General features: G+C 37.6%; 1 long non-coding RNA gene across 3 annotated transcripts in view; it reads right to left on the bottom strand.

Moving 5' to 3' along the window:
- The window catches only part of LOC110357644 (uncharacterized), a 96,019-nt gene extending 81,434 nt beyond the window's left edge, over positions 1-14,585 (bottom strand). Inside the window, exon 1 of one of the 3 annotated variants that reach the window (XR_010469574.1) lies at positions 9,472-14,585. This is a non-coding gene — a long non-coding RNA (uncharacterized LOC110357644). The remainder of the gene's footprint in view (positions 1-9,471) is intronic. The other 2 variants (XR_010469572.1, XR_010469573.1) reach the window with 2 other exon arrangements.
- Positions 14,586-27,522: the final 12,937 nt, after the last annotated feature.

Consider the following 27,522-nt stretch of genomic DNA (forward strand, 5'->3'; position numbering starts at 1 on the left):
AAGCTAAAATCTTAGAAAAATGGATATGCAAGCTCTGCATTCCAAACACTTGCTTTAAAATTCTGGCTTTTTCAGTTGTCCTTAATGCAATTTATGATCATTTGAGGTCAGATTCTGCTTTTGTTTCATGTGGAGTAGATCCCAGCAACACATCACTACTGCTGCAGAGGATGGTTTGGTTTGTTTTTTTTTTCCTAAGTTATTTCCAAATTTTGCCTTGAAAGGTTATTTTACAACCAATTCTAGCAAAGTTTTCATTTGTCTAACATGCTGCAACATCTATTGAAGTAGCTTGCATTGGTATTGCTCAAAATAGAAAGTACAGAGCATGTGATAGCACTAAGATGAATTGAGTTCCTGTTCTCTTACACTCAAACTACTTTTAGAGGAAAATATGTTAAAAGAAGTGAATAAATTATTACGTATTTTAAAACTAACACTTTTACTTTTTAATATAACCACCAGGAACGCCAGGCCATTCTGCTAAAAATCAACTATTTCTGGATCATCTGATCACTTTCCAAGGAAGTTAACTGAAATGGTGCTGAAGCTGAGGAAAAGGGTGGGGTTTTAAAAAATAAAAATCACTGACCTACAAAGAAGTACAGAAGAGTTGTACTATTTGTTGTAGTTCTCAAACAGCAAGTTTTTCTTGGTCTTTTTTTTTTTTCGGTTCTTGTTCCTGATCAGATGAAAGTTAGAGCTCCACAATGCAAGACAATATTTTGAGGAAGAAGAAATAGTGAAGTCTCGATGCCTGATTTATTTAGAAAATTAAGTATATTAGGTTGCTCTTCCTATGTGTCTCCTCATATAATTTAACCAGCCAATTTATAAACTAATCAAGAGGTATAAATCTTAGAGACACAACATTCTGACATATTTTGTTGAAATTTTGACGTGAGTAGAGGATGGAGACCAAAATAAGGAAAAGCAGGTATGAATTTGGCCCACTAAATAATTCCAAGACGAAAATCAACACATATATATACCTTTGGGATACATGATACAGGAACATTAAAAAATAAAAGACAAAGCTAGCCAGTATTGCAACAAGGAACTTATTAAGGAGACCTAAATGCAGTCTGCAGGAAACCAGCTGTTGCTCATTCTGCATCTCATGGGAATAGCTTGGCTTTAAATCATTTTTCTCCTTGAAATTATATAAAAAAAGTCATAATTCTTCCGCTAGATTGACTAGTGCTTTTTTCAAAGGACTTCTAGTGTTTGTGTTTTGTGTGTCTCTTACTATTCATGGCTACTTTATATATTTACAAAATCTCAATACTACTTAGAGTTGAAAAAATTTATTTAAGATTTTAGAAATGCTATGTATATGTTGGGTAACTATGAAGTCAGTTTGTATTACCTTCTGTTAAGCAAAGTGATAGAGGTATCAGAAAACTAAAAACTTTTTTTTTCCTCTGTGATTTACCTCTCAATTTTCTTAGAACAAGTGTGGGAGAAGGCTTGATATGCCTATTTTCCTGATTTAGAGGTGTATTGTGAAAATGTTATGTTGTAACTTAAAACTTGTATTCTAATAAATTTTCTACTTAGATTACACGTGACTGGTTCTAATATATGCATATATTTCTATGTTTAATTTTGTTTGGTGTGTACTTTTTATGTATAAAATGTTTTCATATGGGGTATGCTATTTTTCTTCTAGGCTTGGAAGAGATTATTAGCAGAAAGCTAATAACAGAACATAGTTTTACTTTTGAAATGTCAGCCCCTTATCTCGATAGCTAAGCTGAAAGTGAAGACAGAGTTGTCTCAGCGAAGATTATAAGGAAGCAATAGAACACCTGCTGAAAGATTTGAAGTCTTTCAAAGTAATTAATTGACTGAGGAACCCAGAACTATACAAAGGAAAAGCCTTGACACTGATTCTTGTAAAGAGAAAGGGAGCAGAAGGATGGGCTCTGCATAGGTCCTAAGATCGTGAAAGGACTGAATAAAACTTAGAGAAATATAGATGGTTTGAGATCGGGTTTTGAGTAGAAGCTTTTATTGCTTTTCCAAAAGGCTATGTACTTCATGGCCTTCTCTGTGAATTATTTGGGATTGTTTAAAAATTCTTCGACTACTCTTTAATTGTTGTCTTGTCCCTGAAAGCATTTTAAAAAATAAAAGATCTTCAGCATTGACATTTTGGTGGAGCTCTGGAAGCAGGAAAGAACTACTCCATACTTCATAGAACAGCTGTTATGAGATGAGATGAGGTCAGGATGTAGATGGCTACAGTACAGAGTCCAGTCCTTTTAGAAAGGGGTTCTTGACAGTAGCTCTGGAGCTTTGGATGGTGTTTAAGGTCCTAAAGGTGCCCAGTCCTAGCCAAAGTAAAACCACATGGGATTCTGTGACTGAATTTGTGCAGGCCAGCTTGGTGAGCTACATATGAGATAACTTATTTAGCATTATAACAGTCAAAATTTTGTGGTAAATATGTACCATCAATTTTCTATATAGGGGTTTTCAAAAAATGTTACTTTACATTTATGCATGAGTAATATCCTTTAAATAAAATATCTCTGTCTTTGTTGACTATCTGAATATACTGCAAGTATAGGGTTTCTTCCTATACCTTCCATCAATATCAGAGCTTAATTTGGTGTTACAGCTTTATGGAGAAATTAATTCCAGACTATACTGCATTATTTTGCAGTTACAGAGCCACCGTTTGTGTGAATTCCTGAACAATGATCTTGACAAATAGATTTTTTTCTTTTTTTTTTTAATATGCATCATGAACACCTGCTCTGCTAGAAGGTGCTAAAGAGCTTTGTTTTGTTTTTTAACTTGTATTTAATTCTCTTTAATATAAATTAAACTTTGATTTGTTTTTAAGAGAATATCCAGAACACATTCCTCTTGGACACATGTCAAAAATATTTATAGAAGCAACACACAGAAAGGTGTGTTAAATGGTGACCATTACCAAAATAATACAAATTCCATGTACGGATGACTGTTTCTAGTTTAAGAGTGTAACAGATACTCATTAAAACATATATCTTTCTTTTTCCTTCCCAGAAGTGAACAGAAGGTAACTACAAAATGCCAAATTGAAAGAAATTGAATTACTTCTATTAGACAAAGCGTAAAAACTAAGCAGGTTTTCTTTAAATTTTTATCACTTTTGTCAGGCTTGGCTTTTTCCTCTGCCATACAAAGATTAGTTCTTTGCCCATTTAAATTAATGATATCATTTCTGTTTACTCCAAAGTCTTTCAGTTCAACCCTCAAATACAGGAGGTAACTGCGTGCTAATTACCATTGCAGTAACATGTATATATGCTAAAGCATATGTTTGTTTAAATAAAAATAATTATGAGAACTAGACATGTATTGTTTGAGATTATTGGTTAAGGCAAGTCCTATTCTTGGATTTTCCATTTACTGCAAGTAATTCTAAGTACTTCAGAGCACATTACTTTTGAATAGTGACTCTACTAAGAAATAGGAAGTGCAGTCAGTTAAAAAATAACTTGTGTCTTGCAATAGTGGGTAGAAGAATTACTAAGTATATTGACATTGAGGATTAAAAGTTTCTGTAAGGGCACCTCTAGAATAGCTGTGAATAGAAAAAGTTTCTAGGATGACAACTATCCTATTCTTTCCATTTCTCAGGGAAGGCGTTGAATTATTTTAGATGTAGGAATGACTCCCTGGTGAGCTATATACTAGGTAAGGGTAATTGGAAGGGAAGTAAAGAAGAGGGAAAGGAGTTCAAAAGGCAAAATGCAAAAAAAACAAAACCCACCCTTCAATAATTTTGGAAAGTAAATTAAGAGAGTAATAATTTTTATAATTTTAATAGTATTAAAATATTAATTTAACATAAATAAAAATGCTAAAATCTAACAAACTAACCAATTCCAGTCAATTCAGGTGCAACCACTGTGCCAGGCCCCATACACACTTTAGGAACAGTCATTTCCCCATTTCCATTAAGTCCTCACTTGGACGGTTTTGTTATATATTTCTTATATGCCATCACATAAACCATTGTAATTCATATTTCCAAGGGAATAGAATTAAGGTTGCATGAAGAACTTTTATTTCAGTTTTATCTAATCTGAGCACACTTGATTATGAAATATTGATATTTTCCTTTACTCTTACAGAATAGTAATTTGACCTAAAGTTTATCTGGCAAGAGATGGGTTGGATGGGTGGTCTGTGAGATGGGTAGGAAATTGGCTAGCAGGTCACACTCAGAGGGTGATGATCAATGATTTTTACTTAGGCTGGCAGCTTATCACAAGTGGAGTCCTCCAGGGATCAATACTGGTCCCGCGCTGTTTGACATCTTCATGAATGACCCAGACTACAGGATTGAAAGCATCCTCACCAAGAGAGAACCTACCCTATGAGGAAAGATGTAAGGAGTTGTCTTTTCTCCCTGGAGAAGAGGTCTCAGGGAGAACTTCTTCACAGTGTTGCAGTACTTAAAGGGTGGCTACAAAAAGGACAGAGACACTCTCTTCACAAAGCACCACATAGAGAAGACAAGGTGCAACAGGTACAAGTTGAACTGGGAGAGATTTAATCTCAACATAAGAAACAAATTTGTTACAGAAAAAGCAATCATTAACTGGAACAACCTCCCCAGGGACATGGTGCGATCCCCTTTTCAAAATACAATTAGACAGGGTGCTAGATAATCTCGTCTAGTCTCCTTTTCCCACAAACTGTTGAACCAAATGATCTTTCAAGGTTAATTTATAATACTGCGATTCTATGATTTATTGAAGGAACATACTGCACTTTTTTTAAATTTTTTTTTTTTTAATCTTGCCACATGTCCCCCACCAATTTAAATATTTTGAAAAAAAAAAGTGAAAAGAATGTGCAAAATTTTCAGGAAGACAAATTAACTGAGAGTTTCTTGGCACTATGAAACTCTGTCACATCTAAGATGATATAATGAGCCAAGTGCCCTGCAGCAAAGTTTGGAGTTGAAGTTACTCAGTGCAATTTTTTTGCAAATTTTCCTTTCCCAACTCATAGAGGGTTGAAAAGCTAAAGAAGATTAGGATCAGAAGCTAATATTCAAGTTGCACTCATATATGCAACTGATTATTATTTATAACTGGCTTGACATTCTGATGAAATAATACTTTGCTAGTCACTGAAACAACTAATGTATTTTTCATGTTTGGTTACACACATTCTTTTTAACTTCTAGTCTTGGTGAGATTGGGTTACAGAAGTTTGTTTGCAACAAGTCCTCAACCAATTTCACATTAGACCCCATAGAACTTCTTTCTGTACTGTTTGTCCTTTTCATTCTACCTTTCAAAAGCCTTATATCACCCAGTTTAGTATCTTACTTCGGATCATGTTAGAATCATATTTCTGAACAACCCCAACTATCTCTACCTTTCTTCATATGAGAGGTATTCCAGCCTCCTGACCATTTTTGTGGCTCTCCCCTGGACCCACAGATCTGTGCCTTTCTTATACTGGGGACCCCAAAGCTGGATGCAGTATGTGAGGTGGAGTCTCACAAGAACAAAATAGAGGCTTCCCAGTCACCTCTGTAAAACTGTTGAGTGTGAGACATCAGACTTATCAAATAAGAAAATAAATATAACCAGTTTGAAAGATGCTGAAGAAAGTAATCAAACAAAAAATAATGTATTTTTTTCTAAATATGGAATGGATGTCTTTACTGTAAAGGAAGATCTACATTACTGTTGGCACTATTTTTGTTTGTGTTGGTCTTAAGCATAAAAAGACAATGTAATTTCTTAAGGCCTCAGATTTCAGGGATTCCTTAGCTACTAATTCTATTTTTCCTTCAAACTGGTTGCAGTAAATGAATATCAACTACTCAGCATTGATCATTAATATGTAAGTATATGTGCACATGGACATGTACATGAGGACAATAGCTGACACTAATTTTCACAGAATCATATAATATCTCAAGTTGGAAGGGACTCACAAGGATCATTGAGTCCAGCTCCCAGGACTCCAGGAATCTAATTCCAGAGAGAAACAATAAGGGGCTGTGAAGTCTCAAAAACACTATCTCATGACTGAGCTTGTTCTTTGAGTTGAAGGTCTATGATATAGGTCTGACAGAAAGACAAAAAAAGGTATAGGGACTAAGGAAGTAGAATACTGAGCATGAAATCATGGGGTCGAGGCTGGAGCTTAATGATCCTATGAAGTATATTAGTATGACATCAACATGAGAGAATACTGAGCTAAGGTCCTTCTTTGAGGAAATAGAGGAGGAAGAGGAGAAAGGCAGATAGATGTAGGGCACATAAGAAGTTGGAAGCGTAATGGAGCCAGAAGACAAACTTTCAAGGATAGCATCCTATAACATATAAGGCCTTGCCTGAGGTACAGATAGATAGATGTACAGACAGAAATATATATTTTCTGGTTTGTATTGACAGTTCAAGAAGAGTGTAGAGAAACTGCAGACAGTCCAAAGGAGGGATATCAACATGGCCAGGAGACTAAGGCACATGAGCCATGAGAAGAATCTAAGGTAACTGAGTTTCTCCTGGCAAAAAGGCTCAGAGAGGCTCTTATGGCAGCTTACAATGACTTGAGGGGCAATTAAAAAGGTGGTGGAACTTAACTCTTCTTAGTAGTATCAGAGTAATGGAAACTGAATAAGTCAGCTAGAACATCTGGGTAATCTCCATTTACAGGGGCCTTCATAAATCAACTAGTCAAAAAGACATAGCAGACCTGATCAAATGTGAAGACATATTTGCTTCAACAGGGAAGTTGAACTGGAAAATTATCATCATTCTAACTAACATTTCTTTAATGTCTATGTCTGTGTATATTTTCCCATTAAATTAATTTGTAACACCTCTGCCTGATTTTTGTAAGGATTTCACACTACAAGGCTAAAGTAGGAAACCAACTACACTGGTAAAAAAAGGAGGAAAAAAATTATGCAAAAAAATTAACATGACCCTGCAATCTTAAACCAATGGCCATTACAAGAAAGTTCAGTCTCTATGAGATTCAGTGGAAGTTACTCTACAATAAAACTGTATCTACTGCTCATACACCAGCAAACACAGGTGAATTACACTTGCTTAACAAACCCAGTAACAGTTGTATTGGTGTAAGGTAAGTTAATTTACTACAATACATATATTAACTCCATTATTTAAGCCTCTGCTGAACTTGATCTTGCATATAGCATCTATCTTTTCTTCTTCAACACATCTTCCAAATAAATTGTCTTTCAGATGTAGTTGAAGTCAATATTAAGTTAGATGAAAGCTTCATAGAACTGTAAATAAATGTACAAGAAACTTACTAACTTACTGTATCCCTTCACAACTCTAAATTCCATCATTGTCAAATTTATTTGCCTTTATTTCATTGAGCCTCTAGTGAGCTGTTTTGAGAAAGCTGTTGAAAATTTACATACTTAAATACTCAGAAGGGCTGTATAGAAAGTCTGAGGAATATGCATTTAGTTTGTACTGTTTTAAATGAGATATAAAATAGCCATTGAAATCACAACTTACACTCCATGCTATGGCATATGTGGTGATCTCAATACCCTAAGAATCAGTGAAGTAAGCCATGGTATCTCTTTGAGCAAATCTATACGTTTAAATGTAAATGTGAAACATTTTGGTAAGACACCAACAGCATAAAAAGCTATTTATATTGAGGCTGAAAAACAGGAAATTTGTATCTCAAAGATTCTGAAAACAATAAATATAAAATTTTCTTTCAATGAGTTTTCTTAAAGGATAAGCTTAAGTCTTTGTCCCATATTTTCTGTTACAGTAGGGTACTTTGACATAAATTGACAGGTTCACTGTGTGTAGTGGGACTAGGGAGATTTGGTATTGAATGTAGATGATAAATGGACTTTCAAACCTGTCCAGTCCCAAAAGCTGAATATGCAAATTACTTTTCCACAATGCCATGTTCCTCCTCTACAACACCTCTGAAAGCTACAGGCTACAGCATTTTTTTTTTTTTTTTTTTAGGTGAAAGGCAGCCATGGTCAGTCACTGGGGGAAGATGATCTTCAGTGCTCTGATGGGGACAGCTGGGACTGGACATGGTGGAAAGGGGATTGGAAAATGGAAATGGAAAATTCTCCATCCTAAAGCTTTCATCTCCCCCCTTACACAAAACAACTTACTTGCAGGTATTGACGGCATACTCTCTTGTCCAGACATATAACTTGTTGAACCAGTGCAGTGGGTTGCTGCGGGGCCAGCAGCCAAACTCCCACCTAGCCACTTGCTCACCCCATACAGGCAAAAGTAGAACAGGAATGAGAAAGCTCACAAGTTAAGATAAAGATGAGGAAAGTGCTTACCAATAACTGTTGCAGGCAGAACAGATTTGACTTGGGAAAATTAACATAATTTATTCTCAGTTAAAGTAAATATTTCATTACTGACTCAAGTAGTGGGAAACAAAGTGGCAAACATTGAAACAAACCCCTTTCTCCTCCGATTCCCAGGCTCAACTTTACTCCTTCCCTCCAGACTCCTCTGTTTATCAAGGCAGATTACACTCAGTCCCTTCAGCAAGCAAAAAAATATTGTTCATGAACAATAAGCTGTGATACAACGGAATCATGAACTGCAGCACATGAACCAAAAAAGTAAATTAGGTACAAGTATACAATATATAAGAATAATATTAGATTTTTCAACCAAAGAATTATAATTATGTAGGAATTTATCCTGAAAAATCAGAATATGCTAATACTCTAATATGATAAAAGTAACATGAAAGTAACTTAAATCTGCAACAATTATGAAGAATTAATAAATAGATTTTCAGGTTAAGTCTTGGTTTTGTTTTTTCTGCCACTGAGGAAAATATGTCAAATATCTGAGAGTGAAATTTCTCAGTGGAATATTTACTTTTCAGTCACATTTTCCCTAACATGTTTCTCAGTTTCTGAAGGAATTCAAAGAATAGACTCCCAGAAGTTTTATGGTTAGGCACTTTGTGGAATATGAAAAATCTATAATCAGGTCCCACTACCACCTCGTCCATAACTGGATCTGGATCTATGACATCACTTGTAAAGTCTAATCACTAGGCTACTGATGATACTGCAAAAGCATTTTTATAGGTAGGAATTGGTCCACCAAACAGACTTCATAAAGGAAGATTTTGTTTAAGTAGGCCCTTGGCAATACTTTGTTTCTCAGGATTAATTTGAAGTGAGCCAACACTGACATTTTGAGCCTACCTCAAAGATTATTTTAACAAAGAATCTGGAAATTCTTGGAGTCCATATCTTTCTAAATCTGTCAAAAGTCCCTATCAATAGTTTTCAGAAGAAGACATGAAACACATGAGATGGTTTTAAGAACTTCCTTCCAAGGAGGTTCTTTCTTCTTCTAAACCGTTGAGACATCATCATCCTTTGTTCACACAGGACTATGAAGGCGTCTGAGTGTGCCAAACATCAAACATTATCTCATTTCCACACACCTGTTATTCTAATAATATACTGTTCCTTGAGCTCTTGTTACACAACTGGTTCTCTTGGACTTCCAAATTTTTTGTGACACTCTTGAGATCCGAATATGCTCAAAGGTTTCCATGAAGTCTCTGCTCTTCTCATATAATCTATTGTGATCATAGCATGTACAAGTTAAAATGGTGGCATAAATGATAAAAATGACCTGCAATATTTCAGTTACAGTGCAATATATTGTAATAATTTTCCTTCCTCTACTGGGAGAAAAAAAAAATCAAATTACATATAATAGTTCAACAACAATATATTAATATTTCAAAATAGTAGAAGTAGACTATCAAATTATCTGACTTTTACTTTAATTCTATTATTTCTGTGCAACACTGAAAAAAATAACATCAAAAATTTAGCAAAATCTAATATTTCATTAACACAATTCAAAGAAAAAAATGCTATTAGTTTTCTTTTTCAATAAGAAATCTCTACAAGTGCAACTGACTAATGCAGCTGAAAAATTAACTAAATGGAGGACTGTTTCTCCCCCTTCTTGCATTACAAAGGCACTGATGGTGCTTAAGATGGTCTTGAAAGAAACAGCTGATATGTTTTTGTTGGGTGCCAAGTAATAGTTGGTTTCAAAAATTACTGGTCTGGAAAAAAAATGAATAAAACGTATTTTACAACTCTCTGTTAATGCAAATCCAGGGTTGAGGCACCATTATTTTAGCTACATTAGCTTATTTTCTTTGCCTTAGGGAACGCCATGGTCAGACAAGCAATGTAGCCACAATTAACTGACTTATTAAAAAGAAAAACAATTTAAACAAACAAGCAATAAACACTATTTCATTATAATATTTTCCTTACTTTTTTTTTTTTTTTTTTTTTTGGTAAGGAACTTCTAAGAGAAATTTAAGTTTTGGAACTGTTAGAGGAAAACAGATGTTGGATCCAACAGCCTGAGGGGCGAGGCTGCGTCCAGTCCATGTCTTCAGGTCCAAACAGTGGCAAGGCTGAAGATGTGTTCCCAGCAGGTGTGCACACACAGAACACATATTTATACTACAGATACCTGCGTGTATACATACATACGTATAAACATATATACACATATGCGCATATACATATACATGGTCAACCACAGATCAGGCAGACACACAGAGCACCCAGACAAGCACAGGAACACCAACACCCTCATCCTGTTCCTCTTTCTGGAGGTCAAGTCCAGGAGTGAGAAATATTTATACATGTGTACAGTCTGTGTCTCTCCAGCAGCTGCGTTTACTCACTCTGCTCAGCACCTGCCCCTGGATCCCAGTCTCTCCAGTTGCTGGCACCTGGACTTATGGACCCCTGAAGCTGCTGCCCTACTGCAGTTACTGGTACCGTCACACAAACACAGCTGATCTAAATGATTTTTTTAGCACAACAGCAATCTTACATCAAGACTGGTGAACTCTTGTTGTTTGTAGGCAGCCTTAAACAGTTTACATGTAGGAGACGTAAATGAAAGTTAAATTATTTTCACTAAAGGTTACACAGAATACGACTTTTAAAGTGTAATCACAATGATAAACACAAACTACAAACAAGAAAACCTCTCTTCAGCTGCCATCAGCTTCAAGCTCCCTAAACCCCTCTGTGTACAGCACAACAATTTACCTTGTACCTAATCCTGATCAGCATTATATGCCCGGTCTTCTTGAGGGAATTGATTTATTGAACATGCTCTGGGCACAAGCAATAAATGTGGATACAATTGCAGCCAGTGCTTTACATAAAAATTGTCTTTATGGCATCAGCTTTTCATAGATGACTGTGACTAGTTCATCTCCTCAAGAAATAGCAAACTCAGCTTTTCCTCCTTAGGAAGAAAATTCAACATTGAGTCTATGGCTGTGATATAAGGATTAAATGTGAGTTCTCCTTTTGCAACACCATGAGCAGATAAATTAATTTAAAATTCACTGAGTGAGAGAGAGTATGAGTTGGTAGGCAAGTAGTTTGAATTATCTCATTAGTGAATTGATAGTGAATCGTGGATCCTAATTCCTACCTAACCTTCTTTGTGGATTTTATGCAGTAAATCGTTAACATAAAATATAACAATCCTAAGACTGGGAGTTGAAAGGTGGATTTTAGCTGCTCTAAAATTTGTTATATATAGTTGTTAGTTCTCTGAATAAAACGACCTCAATTCACTTTCCAGAGCATTTTGAGTTATGAGTCCACAGAGACGTTTCAGAAAGCTCTTGATCCTGTTATCTGTTTTTCTAAATTTTCATCTGCACTGTACTCTAGCAGTCTGTTTTCCAGTGAATACAGCAGTTGTTGACTGGCTTGATATGGGTGTACTGCAATAAGCCTCACCCATCGCCTCTCACCTCTGTGAAGCAAGAGGTAAGTCTCCACAACTGTATGACTGTGTCAGATTTCCTATCCATTTCTGATGACTTCTTCTCAGGACTTTGTGATTAACAATCTGCAACATGTGCGTTTGCCCACTGTGTCTTATATTGAATGTAAGAATATTTTTACATTGCACTCTCTAACGTATTGCTCAAATTTCAGGTCTTTGAGTAATAACATTAAGTTTTGTCAGTCTTGCCCTGACACTGTTAACATTTGCATTTATAGTTAGCATTTTTAAAGTTGCACTGATTGTATCTTGTATGCATAAGATTCTGGCACTCACTTTGAAACAATGATGTTCTGCTGCAAAATCTTTCTGGATAGTAATTTTGAGGAAAATAACATTTTGCCATACTCCTAATTTCTGAAGTCTCCATCCTTGAATAAATCTTTTGGGTTTTTTTGAACTTCTCTCTCCTACAACCTACTGTTATCAGGGAGGTAGTTTTGCATCAGGTTCTAAATGTATCTGTTCTGGCTGCTAATTCTTTTCCTTAATGTCAGTAAAGATGAAATAGAAACTGTATTTAATGTTTTTGCAACTTTCAACAGTAACATGAAAAGCAAAAATGCACTGCTCACCTGTGAAAAGTAGCTGAAGTTCATCTCCTAGAAAAAGTACTGGCATAAACAATGAAACAGTTTGGTGAACCCCTACAAGAGCACAAGGTGATGAGTAAGAGTGTACACGTATCTGCCAAAACCAGGTAGTGTCAGACCACTCTTTCTCGCTTTTGTAGCAGGGTAACAGGCATTGTGAAGGAAGAACGGTGGATGACAAATATCTTGGTGTTAGTAAGGCTTTTGACATCGTTTGACATGACATTTCATAAACAAATTTAGGAAGCAGGGTCTAGTTTTCAGAAAGAATGAGTGCAAAGCTGGTAGGAAAGCTACATTCAGACAGTGATTATCAATGAAAATGGCAAGTTTCCACAGCAATCCGTTTGATACTCTACTTTTCAATAACTACATTTTAGATAAGAAATCAAGAAGAGTGGTAGGCATGTTGCAGAACACTGGTAAGGTAGCAAGACTGCTAGATGATAGTCTGGAATCCAAAATATTTTTGCATTGGATGCATCCAGGAAAGGCACTTTCAGAAGAGATGAGTGAAAAAAAAATGTTTATGTAGAAAGCATTGATGATGTATACAGTACTGGCCACCCATGTCCGCAAAAACATTTGTTCATACTGAAGTAGATTGACACAATAATGTTTCTAGGAACATGTTGGGAAAACAATGCTTATTTTGAACAAGAAAAATGGATTTCCTTATTTTACCAGCAAAACAAAAGGTAAAAGAAGATCTAAATGAGGAAATAAATCACTTTTCCATAACCTACAATACATACATGATGTTCAGGAGAAAAAAGTAAAAAGCCCTACTTAAGGTAAAGGACAATGTTGACACAAGAACATGACTAATATAAACTGTCTATAAAGTAAATTAGGTTGTAAATTATGACACCTCTATACTATCAGAGAAGTGACACTGGCAGAGTTGGAAATTCAAACTTAATAAACTGATTAAGCTCTAGCTTGAAGTTAGTTAAAGGAATTATGATGAAGCAGTTGCTTTCTATAGCAGCTGGGGCTGGTCTTCATGCTTCAGGAGAGCCCTTGAAGTTCCAAATGATTCATCTTAAATCTAAATTTAAAGTAAGTATATATAGTAGCTGATATATCCTGTTTCCCTGAAAATTAGACCTACCCTGATAATAAGCCCTAGCATAATTTTTCAGGATTTTTGAGGATACTTGAAATATAAGCCCTACTCCAAAAATAAGCCCTAGTTACAGTTTATTAAAAAAAAAAAAAAGTCAATTTAAATAGTGTCCAGGCAGTTATATATGTAAAAAAGTAATAAGAATTGGAATAACAATTAATATAATACCCTGTCTTATTTTTGGGGAAACAGGGTACTTCCTTTAGCATTGTGTACATATACACCCTCAGAAATAAAAATTTCTATAGTCTGCCACACCCTGGCACTCCCTGGAAGTGAAGTCTGGCTTCAGGTCTCCTATGCGCCATAGAGTGCAGAAGATAACATCCCCCATCTGCAGGGGACACCGTCCCTTGGCACCTCATCACCACTCTGCACCAGCTACAGCAACAGTGAGTAGAAGCTCTGGGCCCTTATGCACCCCATCCCGTGCCAGCCCCCACTTTAATTGTCCTGCTTTCGTTTATACATCCTGATGACAGCACTCCAGATCATTCAGGCTTCCTGGGTGTGAGTTAAATAGGAAGCAAGGCACGACTCTGCCAGGCCTACCTGTGAGATCAGCTGCTCAGCAGGCAACTTCTCACATTACGTTCTGGTTCTCAGTTGCAGCTGACTGAGTCCAGCTCCTGCTCCTTCCTCCCGTGCTGTGTGCCAAACATGACAAAGTGTGCCCCTCTTAGGAGTAAATGACATACCACTGGGATCTGTGATGCTGCAGTTAGACTGCTTTTGGTGAGCAGGGTAGGCAGATTACAGGTGAGGAAGTGAAACGTGTCACACAGGAAGCTTCTCATTGATAATGTGATCTGATCTAATATCTTTGATGTGGAATTGGCTGAACATTTGAGAAGATTGGAACAAGTGCTGCCACTGCAATTAAAGAAGAGCTTCTTCAGTTGTTCCTTCAGCTCAGAAATCTACACTTGAGTTTTTACTGCCTTTTATTTTGATTTTGAGAAGAGATACTTCTGTAATGAATATTTCTTTATATTTTAGGTCTCAAGAGGCATTAGAAAGTTCTTGGAGAGGTGACACTTTTCTTTTGATGTTTGAGAAGAACTTTATGAACATTAATGAATATTTAGTTTCTAAATTAATATCCATTTTAATAAATATGAAATTTTAGGTCATTATAGTAATGAAAATATTAACTCTCCTTGCTATGCCAATATGCAAAACTTCTTACTAGATACATAAGTTGCAGATGTTGAACTCAAAAGTACATTCTCATGAATGTAAGAACAGATAAAATGCAAACACATTAGACATAACTGAAACATTTTCATCTACTCATGCTATCTTTAAAAACAAAGCTATTGAAATAAGAAAATATTTTCAATAAAATATTTCTGAAATCTTTTGTAAGAATTTAAACTAAGATAATGCAAAGTGGAAGACTCCATCTATTGCTGCTGGAACTCCAGTTAGGGATTATTCATTCTTACATTCTACACTTCAAGCACTTCAAATTTGCAACTGCAGATTTATCACTGTTCCATACAATATTACTCACAGTAATGGAAAGAAAATATACACACTAAAAATATTATACGTACTTATATATATATATATATTTAAATCCATTACATAAATGGAAAATATAAAGAAGCTTTAAACAAAACAATGGTTCTGGACCTGTATTTCTGAGGTTCTGTAACTAGGAATTCTTTTTCTTGACATTCAAAAACTCTGCTTTATTGACAGAAAATGGAAGCCTCCAGAAACTTCTACAATTAGACTGACATCTTATATAGTTAAATAAGGAACTAAAATAATCATTAAAGCTACCAAAATCTTCAATAAATTTACATGTATATATGCATGACAAGAGAGAGAGGGAAGTATCTCTTAAAACTGTCAGTAAAGACAAAAAAATGCTGCAATATGCAACACTGTAAAACATAAGATGGATAAATAATTCGATTTTCCATGTTTAAATTTACCCTCTACAGATATACTGAACAATGCCAATGCATTCAAGGATTGGTTGGTCACTGGACCAGGCTCCCCAGGGAAGCAATCATGGCATCAAGCCTGTCAGAGTTCAAGGAGTGTCTGAGTGGTGCTCTGAGTCATACGGTTTAGTTTCATCTAGTCCTGTGAGGAGCAAAATGTTAGACTCTCTGTGATCCTTATGGGTCCCCTCCAACTTGAGATATTCCATGACTGTGTGATTCAGTAATGAATGCAAATATAAGCAGCACAAATGGACTCATCCCATTCTCCTTTCTGGCTAACCAGGATGAAAGAGAAAAAAAAATATATATACAACATGTATCCCTCCGGCAGCTGGGCTCAGGCAATCAGGCTGCCCAGTAGCAGCCCTGGATCCCAGTCTCCCCACTTGCTGGCATCTGGACATAGGAGCTCCCAAAGCTACCTCTCCACTTCAATTGCTGGTAGCCTAGCCTGCACACACACGTGCACACACATTCCGCCACACACTATGGATCACAGAATCACAGAATGTTAGGGATTGGACCCACCAATAACCATCCTTGTACACTCAGTTTGTGCCCTGGAGCCCATGGTGTCCCAGCTGCCACACATAGATATGCACAGATGAACACACACCACACATGCTTTACTAGCTGGTTCAGATCTATGACCCCTCCCATAGTCCAACCCCAGACCCCATGGTTCCTCCAGTAGCTGTCAAGAACCCCTGTTCCCTCAGGCAGCCAACTGTCAAACACCCTGGTCTCTCCAGGATCCAGCCTGGACTTATGGCCACTGCAATACCCATCTGCTGAGCCTCTTGTCCTCCTCACCAGTTAGTCCAGCTTGAGGCGCACCAGAAATTACACACTGAAATACACACCTGCTTACAAAGAACACATTCTCTGGTCTCTCCAGTGCCCCCCACCACAGACATGGAGGCCCTGAGACCTCTGGGCCTGCTCCAGTTGCTGCGCAACCCCAGATACACACATGCACACGAGACAGAAATCCCTGCACCTGGGAAGGTAATTAAAAATGGGGTGTAATGAGAAGACAAGATAGACTGCATTGATCAGGTGCAGGGTATGTCCAGACAAGCATGTTGACCGTCTCACTGCACACAACTAGTCATTTTTATCCCTTTTCCTTTGCTTTCTTTTGCTTGCTCCTCACCAGACATCTTTGATCCCTCCCTTTCTTTGCCTTTGATCATCCCACATCCCCCCATTTCTTTGCCCTGAACATCCCACAATAACTCTTTCAATAGTGCTGAAGGTCTTCCTGATGTGTTGTAATGACTCACATATCCCCAAAGGCAGTAAACCATCTATGGAAGGTGGTTGGCTGAGGGATCAGGTTGCTGGGTGCCATCCTAGGGCCATGAGCTGAGGCTCTCCTAGGATTGCCTGGGGAGGAACCACCTTGGGGGCTCCATTTGATCTGAGGAGGTTGCTATTGTTACCCCAACTGCCATTGTTCCCCTGGACTCCTTTGGATTCATGAGGATGAGCCTTTAATCACATAAACTAATGGTTATATGCCCACCTCTAATCTCTGATATATACCCTTCAGTTTTCAACACAGAGGACTACTTAAAGGATTCCCCGATGACAAATATTTCTCTTTAGAAAATCAGATTTTGAAAGAAATTGGAAGTTAAAGAAGACAGTACTTTGAGGAATAAAAATGGGTGAGAAACACATTGAAAAATGGTATTAAATCAGAAGCTACAAGCAAAATTCACGTCAGTATCTGAAGAGTGATGAAAAGAGTACTAAAATGTAGTATTACTAAATAAGCAAGTGAAAGATATTAAATGCAGTGAATATGAGTGAATAATGCAAATATATCTGCAGGAAAAAAAAGGCAAGGAAGACTATAAAAACAAGGAAAAAGGATATAGAAAAAAAATGTGGAAATAAAGTGAAGGAAAAGGACAAAAATCAGCACACTTGGAAGATATTTTGAACAAAGGCTTTAAAGACAAAGAATAAAACAACACACAAGCTAAGTTAAAATTATTACAATGAGGTATTCACATTGTACTAGAATATGACAAGGAAATCAAAAAGTACATGGATGTGGAAGGTACTAAAACAGATATATAGCCTAATATAGACACTTCAAAGCTCACTGTTTATTTATGTTATGGTACAACAAGATAACAAAAGTAAGGATAATGCTGTAAAGAGGAAGGATTACTAGAACCAAATTAACAATTACTGAATAGATACCAAAAGTGAGATTTCTTCCTGGGTATGTATGGTAACATAGAAACAGGTAATTAGAAGTCCTGTGGGGTAGATTCACATGGTGCCTGTAATGAGTAAATACATGATATTGAATATGAGAAAACTGAAATCTTCAACAGCTGCCATTGGCCAGTCCAGAAGCCTCCACCGCAGTAAACTGCTATGAACACAGGTGCGACTTTATCAATGGAGAAGAGAGTTAAATCCCATCTTCCCCAGTTCCTGTTCTACAAGGTCAGTGTTACTGAGCACAAGTGTGCCCCAAGGCAGTGTGTGGTGTGAGTCACCTTTTACACCAAACCTGGGAAGACCAGGTCCACAGCAGATCCGGATAAAAAGATACCTTGGCCAAGAGATAGAGAAGCAGCAATGGGAATCACAAGGCTGCTGGCAACTTGTGGCAGGAAGTTAGACACCCAGCTGTGACCGTTTAACTGAACCAAACCAAGACTCATACAAATCCTACTGCAAAAATCAACTGTTTTGGCAATTAAGCATGCAGTTTGTAGAATCATAGAATGTTGTGTGTTGGAAGGGATCCACAAGAATCATCAAGTCCAACTCCTGCTCCTGCATATGACAACCCCACAGTTCACACCTTGTGTGAATTGTCCAGTCTCTTGGTCATTGTCCAGTCTCTTCTTGAGTACTGTCAGGCTTGGGGCTGTGACACCTCCCTGGGCAGCCTGTGCAAGTGCTCCACTACTCTTTTGGTGAAGAACCTTTTCCTAATGTCCAGTTTAGAAAAATGCTACAACTGTGTGGGCTTCCTGGTGCTTGCCTTTTGATTTGTACGATCCACACTTTTCTCTCCAAGTTTTGTGTATGTCACAATATGCATTAATTCAAGGCTAAGATGTTTTCCCACAGCTAACAGTGAGCTGCTACTGTACTGAGTAACAGAAACACTTACTTCAACAGGTAAAGTTGCAGGAATGGGTATGATAGCTTTAGAGGTCAGCACAGTATAGTTCCATTATGTTCACTATGAAAGCAGTCTAGTAAAAAGCTACAAAATAAATTGCCATGAAGAAAAATACTGAGCAGAAAATGAAGGGGGAAAGGGAAAATAACAAGATTACAGAATGAAATTCATAAAAAGTACTTTACAACTTATTTACAAGTAATGGCTTAGCCCCAGATGGCAACTAAGCACCATAGAGTCTCCCACCTTGGTGGGATGGAGGTGAGAATCAGAAGAGTAAAAGTGAGAAAACTCAGTTCAACAAGTAAAGCAAAAGTTGCACACAAGCAAAGCAAAACAAGGAATTCATTCAATACTTCCCATGGGCAGGCAGGTTTTCAGCCATCTCCAGGAGACAAGGGTTCCACACGTGCAATAGTTACTTGGGAAGACAAACACCATCACTTTAAACATCCACCCCTTCCTTCATCTTCACTCAGTTTTTATACTGAGCATGACATTATATGATATGGAATATCCCTTTGGTCAGCTGGAGTCAGTTGTCCTGGCTGTGCCCGCTCCCAGCTTCTTGTGCATGTGGCACAGCATGAAAAGCTAAAAAGTCCTTGACTGAATAGCAACAACTAAAACATCGGTGTATTATCAGCATGATTCCTATTCTAAATCCAAAACACAGCACTATACCAGCTACTAAGATGAAAATTAACTCTATCCCATGTGAACCTAGGACAACACAATGTGCACGTTTTGAACTATACCAGGAATATTTGCAACTATAAAGGAGAGGAGATATTAATAAACTATAGAAATGCAGTAAGTCTCCCAGATTATTTTTGGTATAGGATAGATAGGACCTGCCTAGTTAACTTCAACTGCAGTAAAGGTCAACACAGGAAATAATATGGAAGGGATTGCCTGTTTTTTAAGAAGGGTGAGTTGCTCAAATCAGCTGATCCATCACTACATATAACCAATATTTTCACAAGGTGGACAGATTTCATGTCTGATAATATAATCATTTAACCATTTTCTGTGGCAGACCTAAAATCCCAACTTTCTTCCTTTCTCTGTCAGGTAAAACTGTTTCTCAATAATGGAGGACAGAAAACTGACTTTTAAACTAAAGGAAAATTCAATCAAAGGTGCAAAACTGCTTAAAATCGATAGAGCACTGCACATGGACTTTTCACATGTGAAAATGAACTAGAAAAAATGAACTGACTTGAACTCAGTGCAGTAGAAGCTGATGAAAAAAACTGACCTAGAAACATCTTTAAACTAATGATAGAGATTAAGGTATAGCTGTGAGCGAGTTCCTAGTGTTGAGTATGCTCACTTAAATAAACTGAAAAAGCAAAATGAAAACTAAATTAATTAAAATTATAGTAGTATTAATTCTTAAATGGCCACACTAGAAAAATGTTTAAACATTTCTGCCACTGGCAGCAGCACTCTAGCTCTAACTCCACTGACATTCTCTTTATGAATATTCTTTTGGATGACGTTAGTATTTCTTCAGCTTCAGACTTCATGAGACTAAAATTCAGACTGTCACTTGAGGAGATTTAAATAGCTCTATTTAGCTATTTGTCACTTTCATTTAGCAATTGGCCAAACATTAAATTTTTGAGATTTCAAGCACTTTTATGGCATCTTAATTTTGAAAAGTAAAATTTAGTAGACAGACTCTAAAGCTTCAATTGCTCTTCTTAATTATATTACTTTTCTAAACTGTGCAGCTGTGCAAGAGGTTTTCAAAAGTGTTCTTGAACTTGCAGTTGAAACTGCTTAGGAGAACATTTCTCCATTGCATCTTTGGAACGTCATTACTGTGCTTAAACACTAATAGTCAGAATAGGTATTTTTATAACTCCTGGTTTCTTTTTTGGAGCTATTGTTACAACTCTGCCTATATTGGTGTTGTACATGGCAGCAACGCTGCTGCCATATTCTCTGCAGTAACCTGATTAGTCCAACACTGGCAGAACAATGCAGGGAAATTAGTGCGAAGTGATAATTTCTATTAGTTGTTGGGATTTTTTGCTTGGTTGGTTGCTTTTTTTTTTATATACACAAAAGACTTTATGAACTCTAGATATGGTGGGAACAAGGCAAAGAACTGTTTTGCCATCCTGTCAACTTGATTCAGCAGCAAACTCTGAAGAGTTTGAGTGCTTCCCATGATATATGAATTTCCTTTTTGAGTAGCTTTACACAACTCTGTGCCGAGGGTTATCTTTGAGAGCCTTTTATGAACATCATGTGGAATTGGTTGTTTTGTTGTGTAGCTTCTGATATGACACAGGGTTGATTTTTATTAAAGAGTTCACAACTGATTTTGTGGAGTTCACCTTCCGAAAAATGCAAACCTCTGTCTTTTCCAATGATTCTGAGGCGGTCCTGAACACCACCTAGTAAGAAATTAAAATGAGGGCGGAAAAGGGCTTAAGGCTTCATTAGAGTTGAAACACACTTTAAATAAAGACAATATGTGACGAAGTTTTAAACTTCATTCTTTTGATCTGCAAAAGAAAGTTACCAACACAGGGTTCATAGTCAGAAGTCATCTTCATGTCTGACAATAACTGGTTCTGAAGTACTTTACTTGATCTAAAATGCATTTGTATTCTCAGGAGTAGAACTCAGGACACCTTCCTTGTATCCTAATCTCTGGGCTACAGGGAATAACTTTCTTGCTTGATGCCTTATTCTTCAATGTGCTGGCATGCTGGAATATTCTGTAAGGCACCAGTTCTCCCTTTGCAGCATGTGTTCTCTGCTGCAGTGATTACAGAATCATCAAGAGTGTTGAAATATCAGCAGTCTGACAAGATGCAACAAATGAGATAAAAATGAGAGAGAAGTCTGAATATCTAAAAAGCAGATAAGCTACGTGAACTGTGTCTCAGTAATAATGCAAAAGGCAAGACTGCATTTTCCATCACATTAGAATCTCTTCAATTTTTCACAGGCTCACAAACTTTGAAGGATTTGTGGACAGTGGACTTCAAGTGATTAGAAGTACCCAAGACCTTTCAGATAAACCTCAATTCTAAGCATTTCTTCCTGGGAATCTCTAGACAGCCCATCACCAGTGAGCCGATGCTCTGAAGCGTCATTCAGAGCCATCTGACTCTGCATCTACACTAGACAGAGGAAAGATTGGTACTTTCATTCTGGGTGCCTACCTCAGAAGATCTCTGGCTATGTTAGACAACTATTTAGGAAACTACGTAAATATCTAATTCCTCTTGAAAGGAGTAAGAGTTACACTCAGCGGTGTTTATAGGTCTTGAAAATTTTATCATGAAACTTCCCACAAATGAACAGATATGAAGGTGGGCATTCCCAAGACTTCTCATTCTATCTAATGCTGCTGATACTTCATTCTCTCAATTCTATCTCACCTTTTAGTCCTGTACAAATGCTTATGCCATTGGCTGCCATACACATTTAACTTTGGACTTTTTTATACCACTCTTTATATTTGCAAGACATCTGCAACAAACCTAACTCGAAGCTTAATTCAATGTCTAAAAGACATTTCAGGCATAGGGACCACACTCTATTCTGTTATTATTATGCAAAACTACTGTCTATGACCAGGCTCAACTACTACATCTAACAGAAAGAGTAGAGGTGTATAACTGGGTTTACTTTCCCCACTGAAATTTGGAAAATTCTGCTGAACTACTAGTCTAAGGATTAATTCAAAGTAACACTTAAGGATTCTGAAATATTCAGAGGCATTTATTTCTTTATTTTTCTTAAGGCCACCAGACAAAGAAGGAATGTGAAAATTCATATATTCTGAAAAAATTATTCTCTTCTGTATTTCTACAGAGCTATGGAAGCACAAGTCCACAAACACAAAAGGAACAACAATAGAATTTGGAATGCTCAGTGACATATTGTGAAAGGTCCCAAATATAAAAGTTCCATTTCAAGAGTATGTATCAAACATGCTCAGTTAAAGGGGCTTCAATGTATGTTTGACCATCCTCCATCAATCCTGGCAATTACCTTCTTCTAACATTATGAGATTTAAATAGTGTTCATACTCCTGCAAAATCATATCAGCTCTTATTTCACTATCAGGACTGCAATTTTCTGCCACTATGCACTGGTTCAATTAGATCCCCATGACATATAATGACATCCTCTACACAACCAAGAGGCATCAGGAAAACTAAGTGTAGGGACCGTATCCTTCGATAGTTGCATCGCAATTTACTGATTGTTGAGCAGGGCTTAGTTTAGCACTTAGTATTTGGAATTAGATTTAGTGAGGGAGTAGTACGCTTGGAGAAATCTAAACGAAGAAGCTATCAGCCATATTTTAAAATAGTCACAAAGTTTTGCAAGGAACAAATTCCTGCAGGGAGTTTTGATTTAACGTCAAACCAAAATGAAGCAGACCCCACCCTGTTTCTGCTACACTTCTGAGCCAGAAAATAAGGGACATTCTTTACTTTTTCCCATGTTGAGGAAAAGACTTTTAAATCTTTATGATGCCATAAATGAGGGAACTCTGAATTCTGAGTGAAAAGCAGCAATTCATAGTGCTTGTACACCTGTTCATAGTGCTGTACTATGTACACCTGTACATAGTGCTGTACACCTGTTCATTCACAGGCCCTGAAATGGACACTGAACAGGAGTCCATAAGACATTGAAATGGGGCCTATTTTGATGGCTCATTGATTATGGCATCTTGCTATGGAGTTATTCTAACACTCCTCTGAAGCATTTCACTGAAGCAATACAAGTCAGGTTCTTTGTAAATAGATTCTTCATGTGTTAGATTTTGAATAAATACAGCAGTTCTCTTGCAGTTTTGTTATCTCATATCCTTCCTACTCCTTCTCCTCTCTTATTTAATCTTGTTCTGTTCCCTTCCCTTATGACTCTTAAAGTGTGAGGGTGTTACTTGAAGATCAGTTATTGAGTGGGCATTTTCCTTTACATGTCATTTTAAGACTGTTGAAAGGGCTTTTATGTAACTGTGAAAGAAAGACTTTTACCACAAAATATATTTCTTTTATATGTATATTTATATTTTTTAAAAATATGTATATGATTGTAATGTATTTGGCAAAAATGGCAAGGTGTTGGCAAGGTGGAGGCTGCATGAGTGGCGTATGTGAGAAGAAGCCAGGGGTTGCCCTCTGCCAGACACAGTCAGTTCCAACTAGTTCCTATGGCAATGGACACACCACAGGACACAGGTGAACCCATCAGCCAAGCTGGTGGCACCTCTGTAAAAACATGTTTAGGAAATGGGAAAAAACCACTGAGGAAAAAGAACAATGAAGATGGAGCAGTAGCAGGTGATCCACAGTGGAACTGGTAACACCCCCAGAGAGACTGTGGCCCACAGATAAGCCCCAAAGGAACTACAGCCCATGGAGGACCCATGCCAGAGCAGAGGAAACAAGTAAGAAGGAAGGAACAGTGGAAGAACAGGATGAGAAATGACGAGCAACAGAAAGAAACTAACAGGGTCTGTCCCAGTCTTCTGGACCACCTCTCACCTCAACAAAAGGACTGAGCGTAGCCTGCAGTGATAACTGGAGATTAGGAAGGAGGAAGGAGAAGTGTATGAGTGACATCTAGCCTAGGAAAGGGGCAGCAAACATGTTTTCCCTAAGTGTTTAAATGTTTGCCTTCTTTGTTTCCATTACCTGAACAAGTGACAAAATGTTTATGTTAATTGGCAGTCAATCAAGTCAAATTCCCCAAGTCTGTTTTGCCTGTGACAGTAATATGTGAATGATTTTCCTGTCTTCATCTTGAACCTTCTTGCTCCTGTTCTTCCTATTTTCTCCCAATCATGTGGGGTTAGGGGGAGTCAGATGGGAGAAAACAAGCGGCTGTGTATGTTCTTGGCTGCCAGCCAGCAACAACCCACCAAGTAAATCACATGTTTATAAATGCTGATATGATTTATTCTCTTAAGTCATTGTCTGGTTTAATTATCTTCATTATATTTATAAGAGTCAGTTTTAAGTACCATCATTCTTTAAAAATTCCATGACTACTGTATAAAAGAGGTTAAAAACAAGCCCATTAAAAATGCTCATGCTTTCCTCAACCCCGTGTTTTTCCTCACAGCTAACTTATGAGTGCAATTTTGAATTTCTTAAACTTTCTATTCAGCTCTATTGCTGTCACTGGGCAGGTAAATCCTAGCCCACAAAAAGACAAAGAGAAAAAGAAAAAGAAAAGGAAAAAGAAAAAGAAAAAGAAAAAGAAAAAGAAAAAGAAAAAGAAAAAGAAAAAGAAAAAGAAAAAGAAAAAGAAAAAGGAAAAGAGAAAGAAAAAGAAAAAGAAAAAGAAAAAGAAAAAGAAAAAGAAAAAGAAAAAGAAAAAGAAAAAGAAAAAGAAAAAGAAAAAGAAAAAGAAAAAGAAAAAGAAAAAGAAAAAGAAAAAGAAAAAGAAAAAGAAAAAGAAAAAGAAAAAAGAAAGAAAAAGCGGTATTAAATTATCCAACTGTCTACCAAATAAAGTCACCATCATAAGGTAGGACTAATTGGATGATTATGACTGCCAAAGTACTGGGTTAATGGATGCATGTTTCACTGAAGATTTACTTGGGAAAGGCTCAGATCCAAATAATAGGTCCAAGTGGTTCTTGTCTTGTTTTTCTGCCCAATTAGACCTGTCTGGCTGTGATAGTAATAAAAAGCATATTTTTAAACAGGAAAAGAAATAGTGCAATGTAAAATCTAACCTATGACTTCTGGTCATTTTCATCGCATACCTTTAAATCTAAGTATGTTTCTTACTTAACTAAATCAAAACTGTTCATATCATTTAAAATAGTAAGTGAACACTATGGTATTCTGGAGGTGTTTCTGTCTTTTTCTTTCTTTGCAATGTCAATCATTCTGCTCTTGATATCATATACATAACAATCTGAGTCAGAGATTCAATTTATAGAGAAAGAGTTACTCTCCCAAAGTTACTCTTTTCTCTCAGTCAAACTCTCTTCCTTCACCACCCCTGTGAAGTTCAATCTTTATTATAAAACTTCAGGAATGAAAACAGCCAAATGTCCTGTAAAAATGTATTTATGTATATGAAAGAACATCAGACTAATATTTCTGAACTTAAACCCTGGCAGCTTGGTGCTTAATGAGACAACTACACTCAAAAATCTTCTCTCATTCCCCATTCAAGCTTTGAAGAAAGTTTTCTGGGTTAAATCCTAAAAAAGGACATGAAGTGGGGTTTGGTGAGAGTTTATAACGAAATCCAAAGCAGCAACCGAAAAGCTCCTGTTTGGCAGCTGTATAATCTCCAAGGTTATACAGGTATGTTTTCTCAGAGGTCCCTGTGGCAAGGAACTCCTTTCAGAAGGGAGTAAGTACTCTTACAGCCAGTTTTCCACCCTAAATTACCTCTGGAGGAAATTCTCTTTCTGTTGACTGCGTCAGAAACCTACAGGTCCAGCAAACTGAGGTTAGCTTTTGTGCCTAGAAGATGAGGCTTTCTGTATAACCCCGAACTGCAGTTCAGTTCCCTGAACCGTCACTGCAGTTCAGCTTTAGTTAAAATATAAACTTACTCTAGCCACCATTTTTAAAAACTGGTGCCTACAGGTAGAATTATGGAACCATAGAATCATTTAGGTTGGAAGGCACCTCTTGAGATCACCTAGTCCAACGCCCTCCTCAAGAGGGGACATCTGTAGCAGGTTGACCAGTACCACGCACAGTCAAATTTTGAATATCTCTATGAATGGAGACTCCGCAACCTCCAATATATGTCCAATTTGTTTAAGTACTCCCTAAATCTTCAAGGTACAGAGAAGCCTTTTTTTTGTTGTGTTTTTTTTTTCTCTGAATTGGGCACTTCGGTTCTCGAGAGACCCAGAAGCTCCCGGCAGCCCTTGTGAGAACAGCTGTTGTGGAGTGGGCGTGACCACGGTGAGGGTGATCACACCCCCGCCCCTGGCCTTGAAAAAGCCTCTGGGAGGGCAGTGACATGTTGCTGCCCACCAGGTGCCAGAAGGGGCAACCAGCTTGTGACAAGGGTGAGTAGCACCCACACTGTGCTGCAGCAGCAGGTGTGGCAACTTGTGCACTAGGGTGCAGAGGTTGTCACTTTTGCTTGTTAGACCCTCTCACCTAGTGCCACTGTCTCATACTGCTGCCAACCATGGTCTCGTCCAGAAAGAGAGCTTCTCTCAAAAAGACTAGCAACTCACACTGACAGCCTGCTCCAAACCATGGCTGTTCAGGTTTCTGGCTGCAGGGAGTGCCAGAGCCTGCTGCTGCTGGGGGAGGACAGCCAGCATCCCACCTGTGTGAGGTGCGAGCAGGTGCAAGATCTGCTCAGCATGATCACGAAACTTAAAGGAGGGGCAGGCTGACAGGGGTGATACTATTGTGGGTGTCTATTATAGGCCACAGATCAGGATGAGGAAGTTGATGAGGCCTTCTACAGGCAGCTGAGAGTAGCCTCACAGTCACAGGCCCTGGTAGTTGTGGAGGATTTTAACTTCCCTGATGTTTGCTGGAAGGACTACTCAGCCAGCCAGCCACAGTCTAGGAGGTTCCTTCAGTGCATTGATGATAAGTTCATGTTGCAAACGGTGGAGGAGCTGACTAGAGGAGGTGCACTGCTGGACATCCTCCTCAGTAACAAGGAGGGTCTGGTTGGAGTGGCAAAGGTTGAGGGCTGCCTTGGTTGCAGCAACCGTGAAATGGTGGAGTTCAGGATCTCCTGTGGCAGGAAGAGAATAGCAAGCAGAATTGCAACCCTGGACTTCAGCAGGGCTAACTTTGGCCTTTTC

The sequence above is a fragment of the Columba livia genome, chromosome 1, assembly GCF_036013475.1.
Source record: "Columba livia isolate bColLiv1 breed racing homer chromosome 1, bColLiv1.pat.W.v2, whole genome shotgun sequence".
NCBI lineage: Eukaryota > Metazoa > Chordata > Aves > Columbiformes > Columbidae > Columba > Columba livia.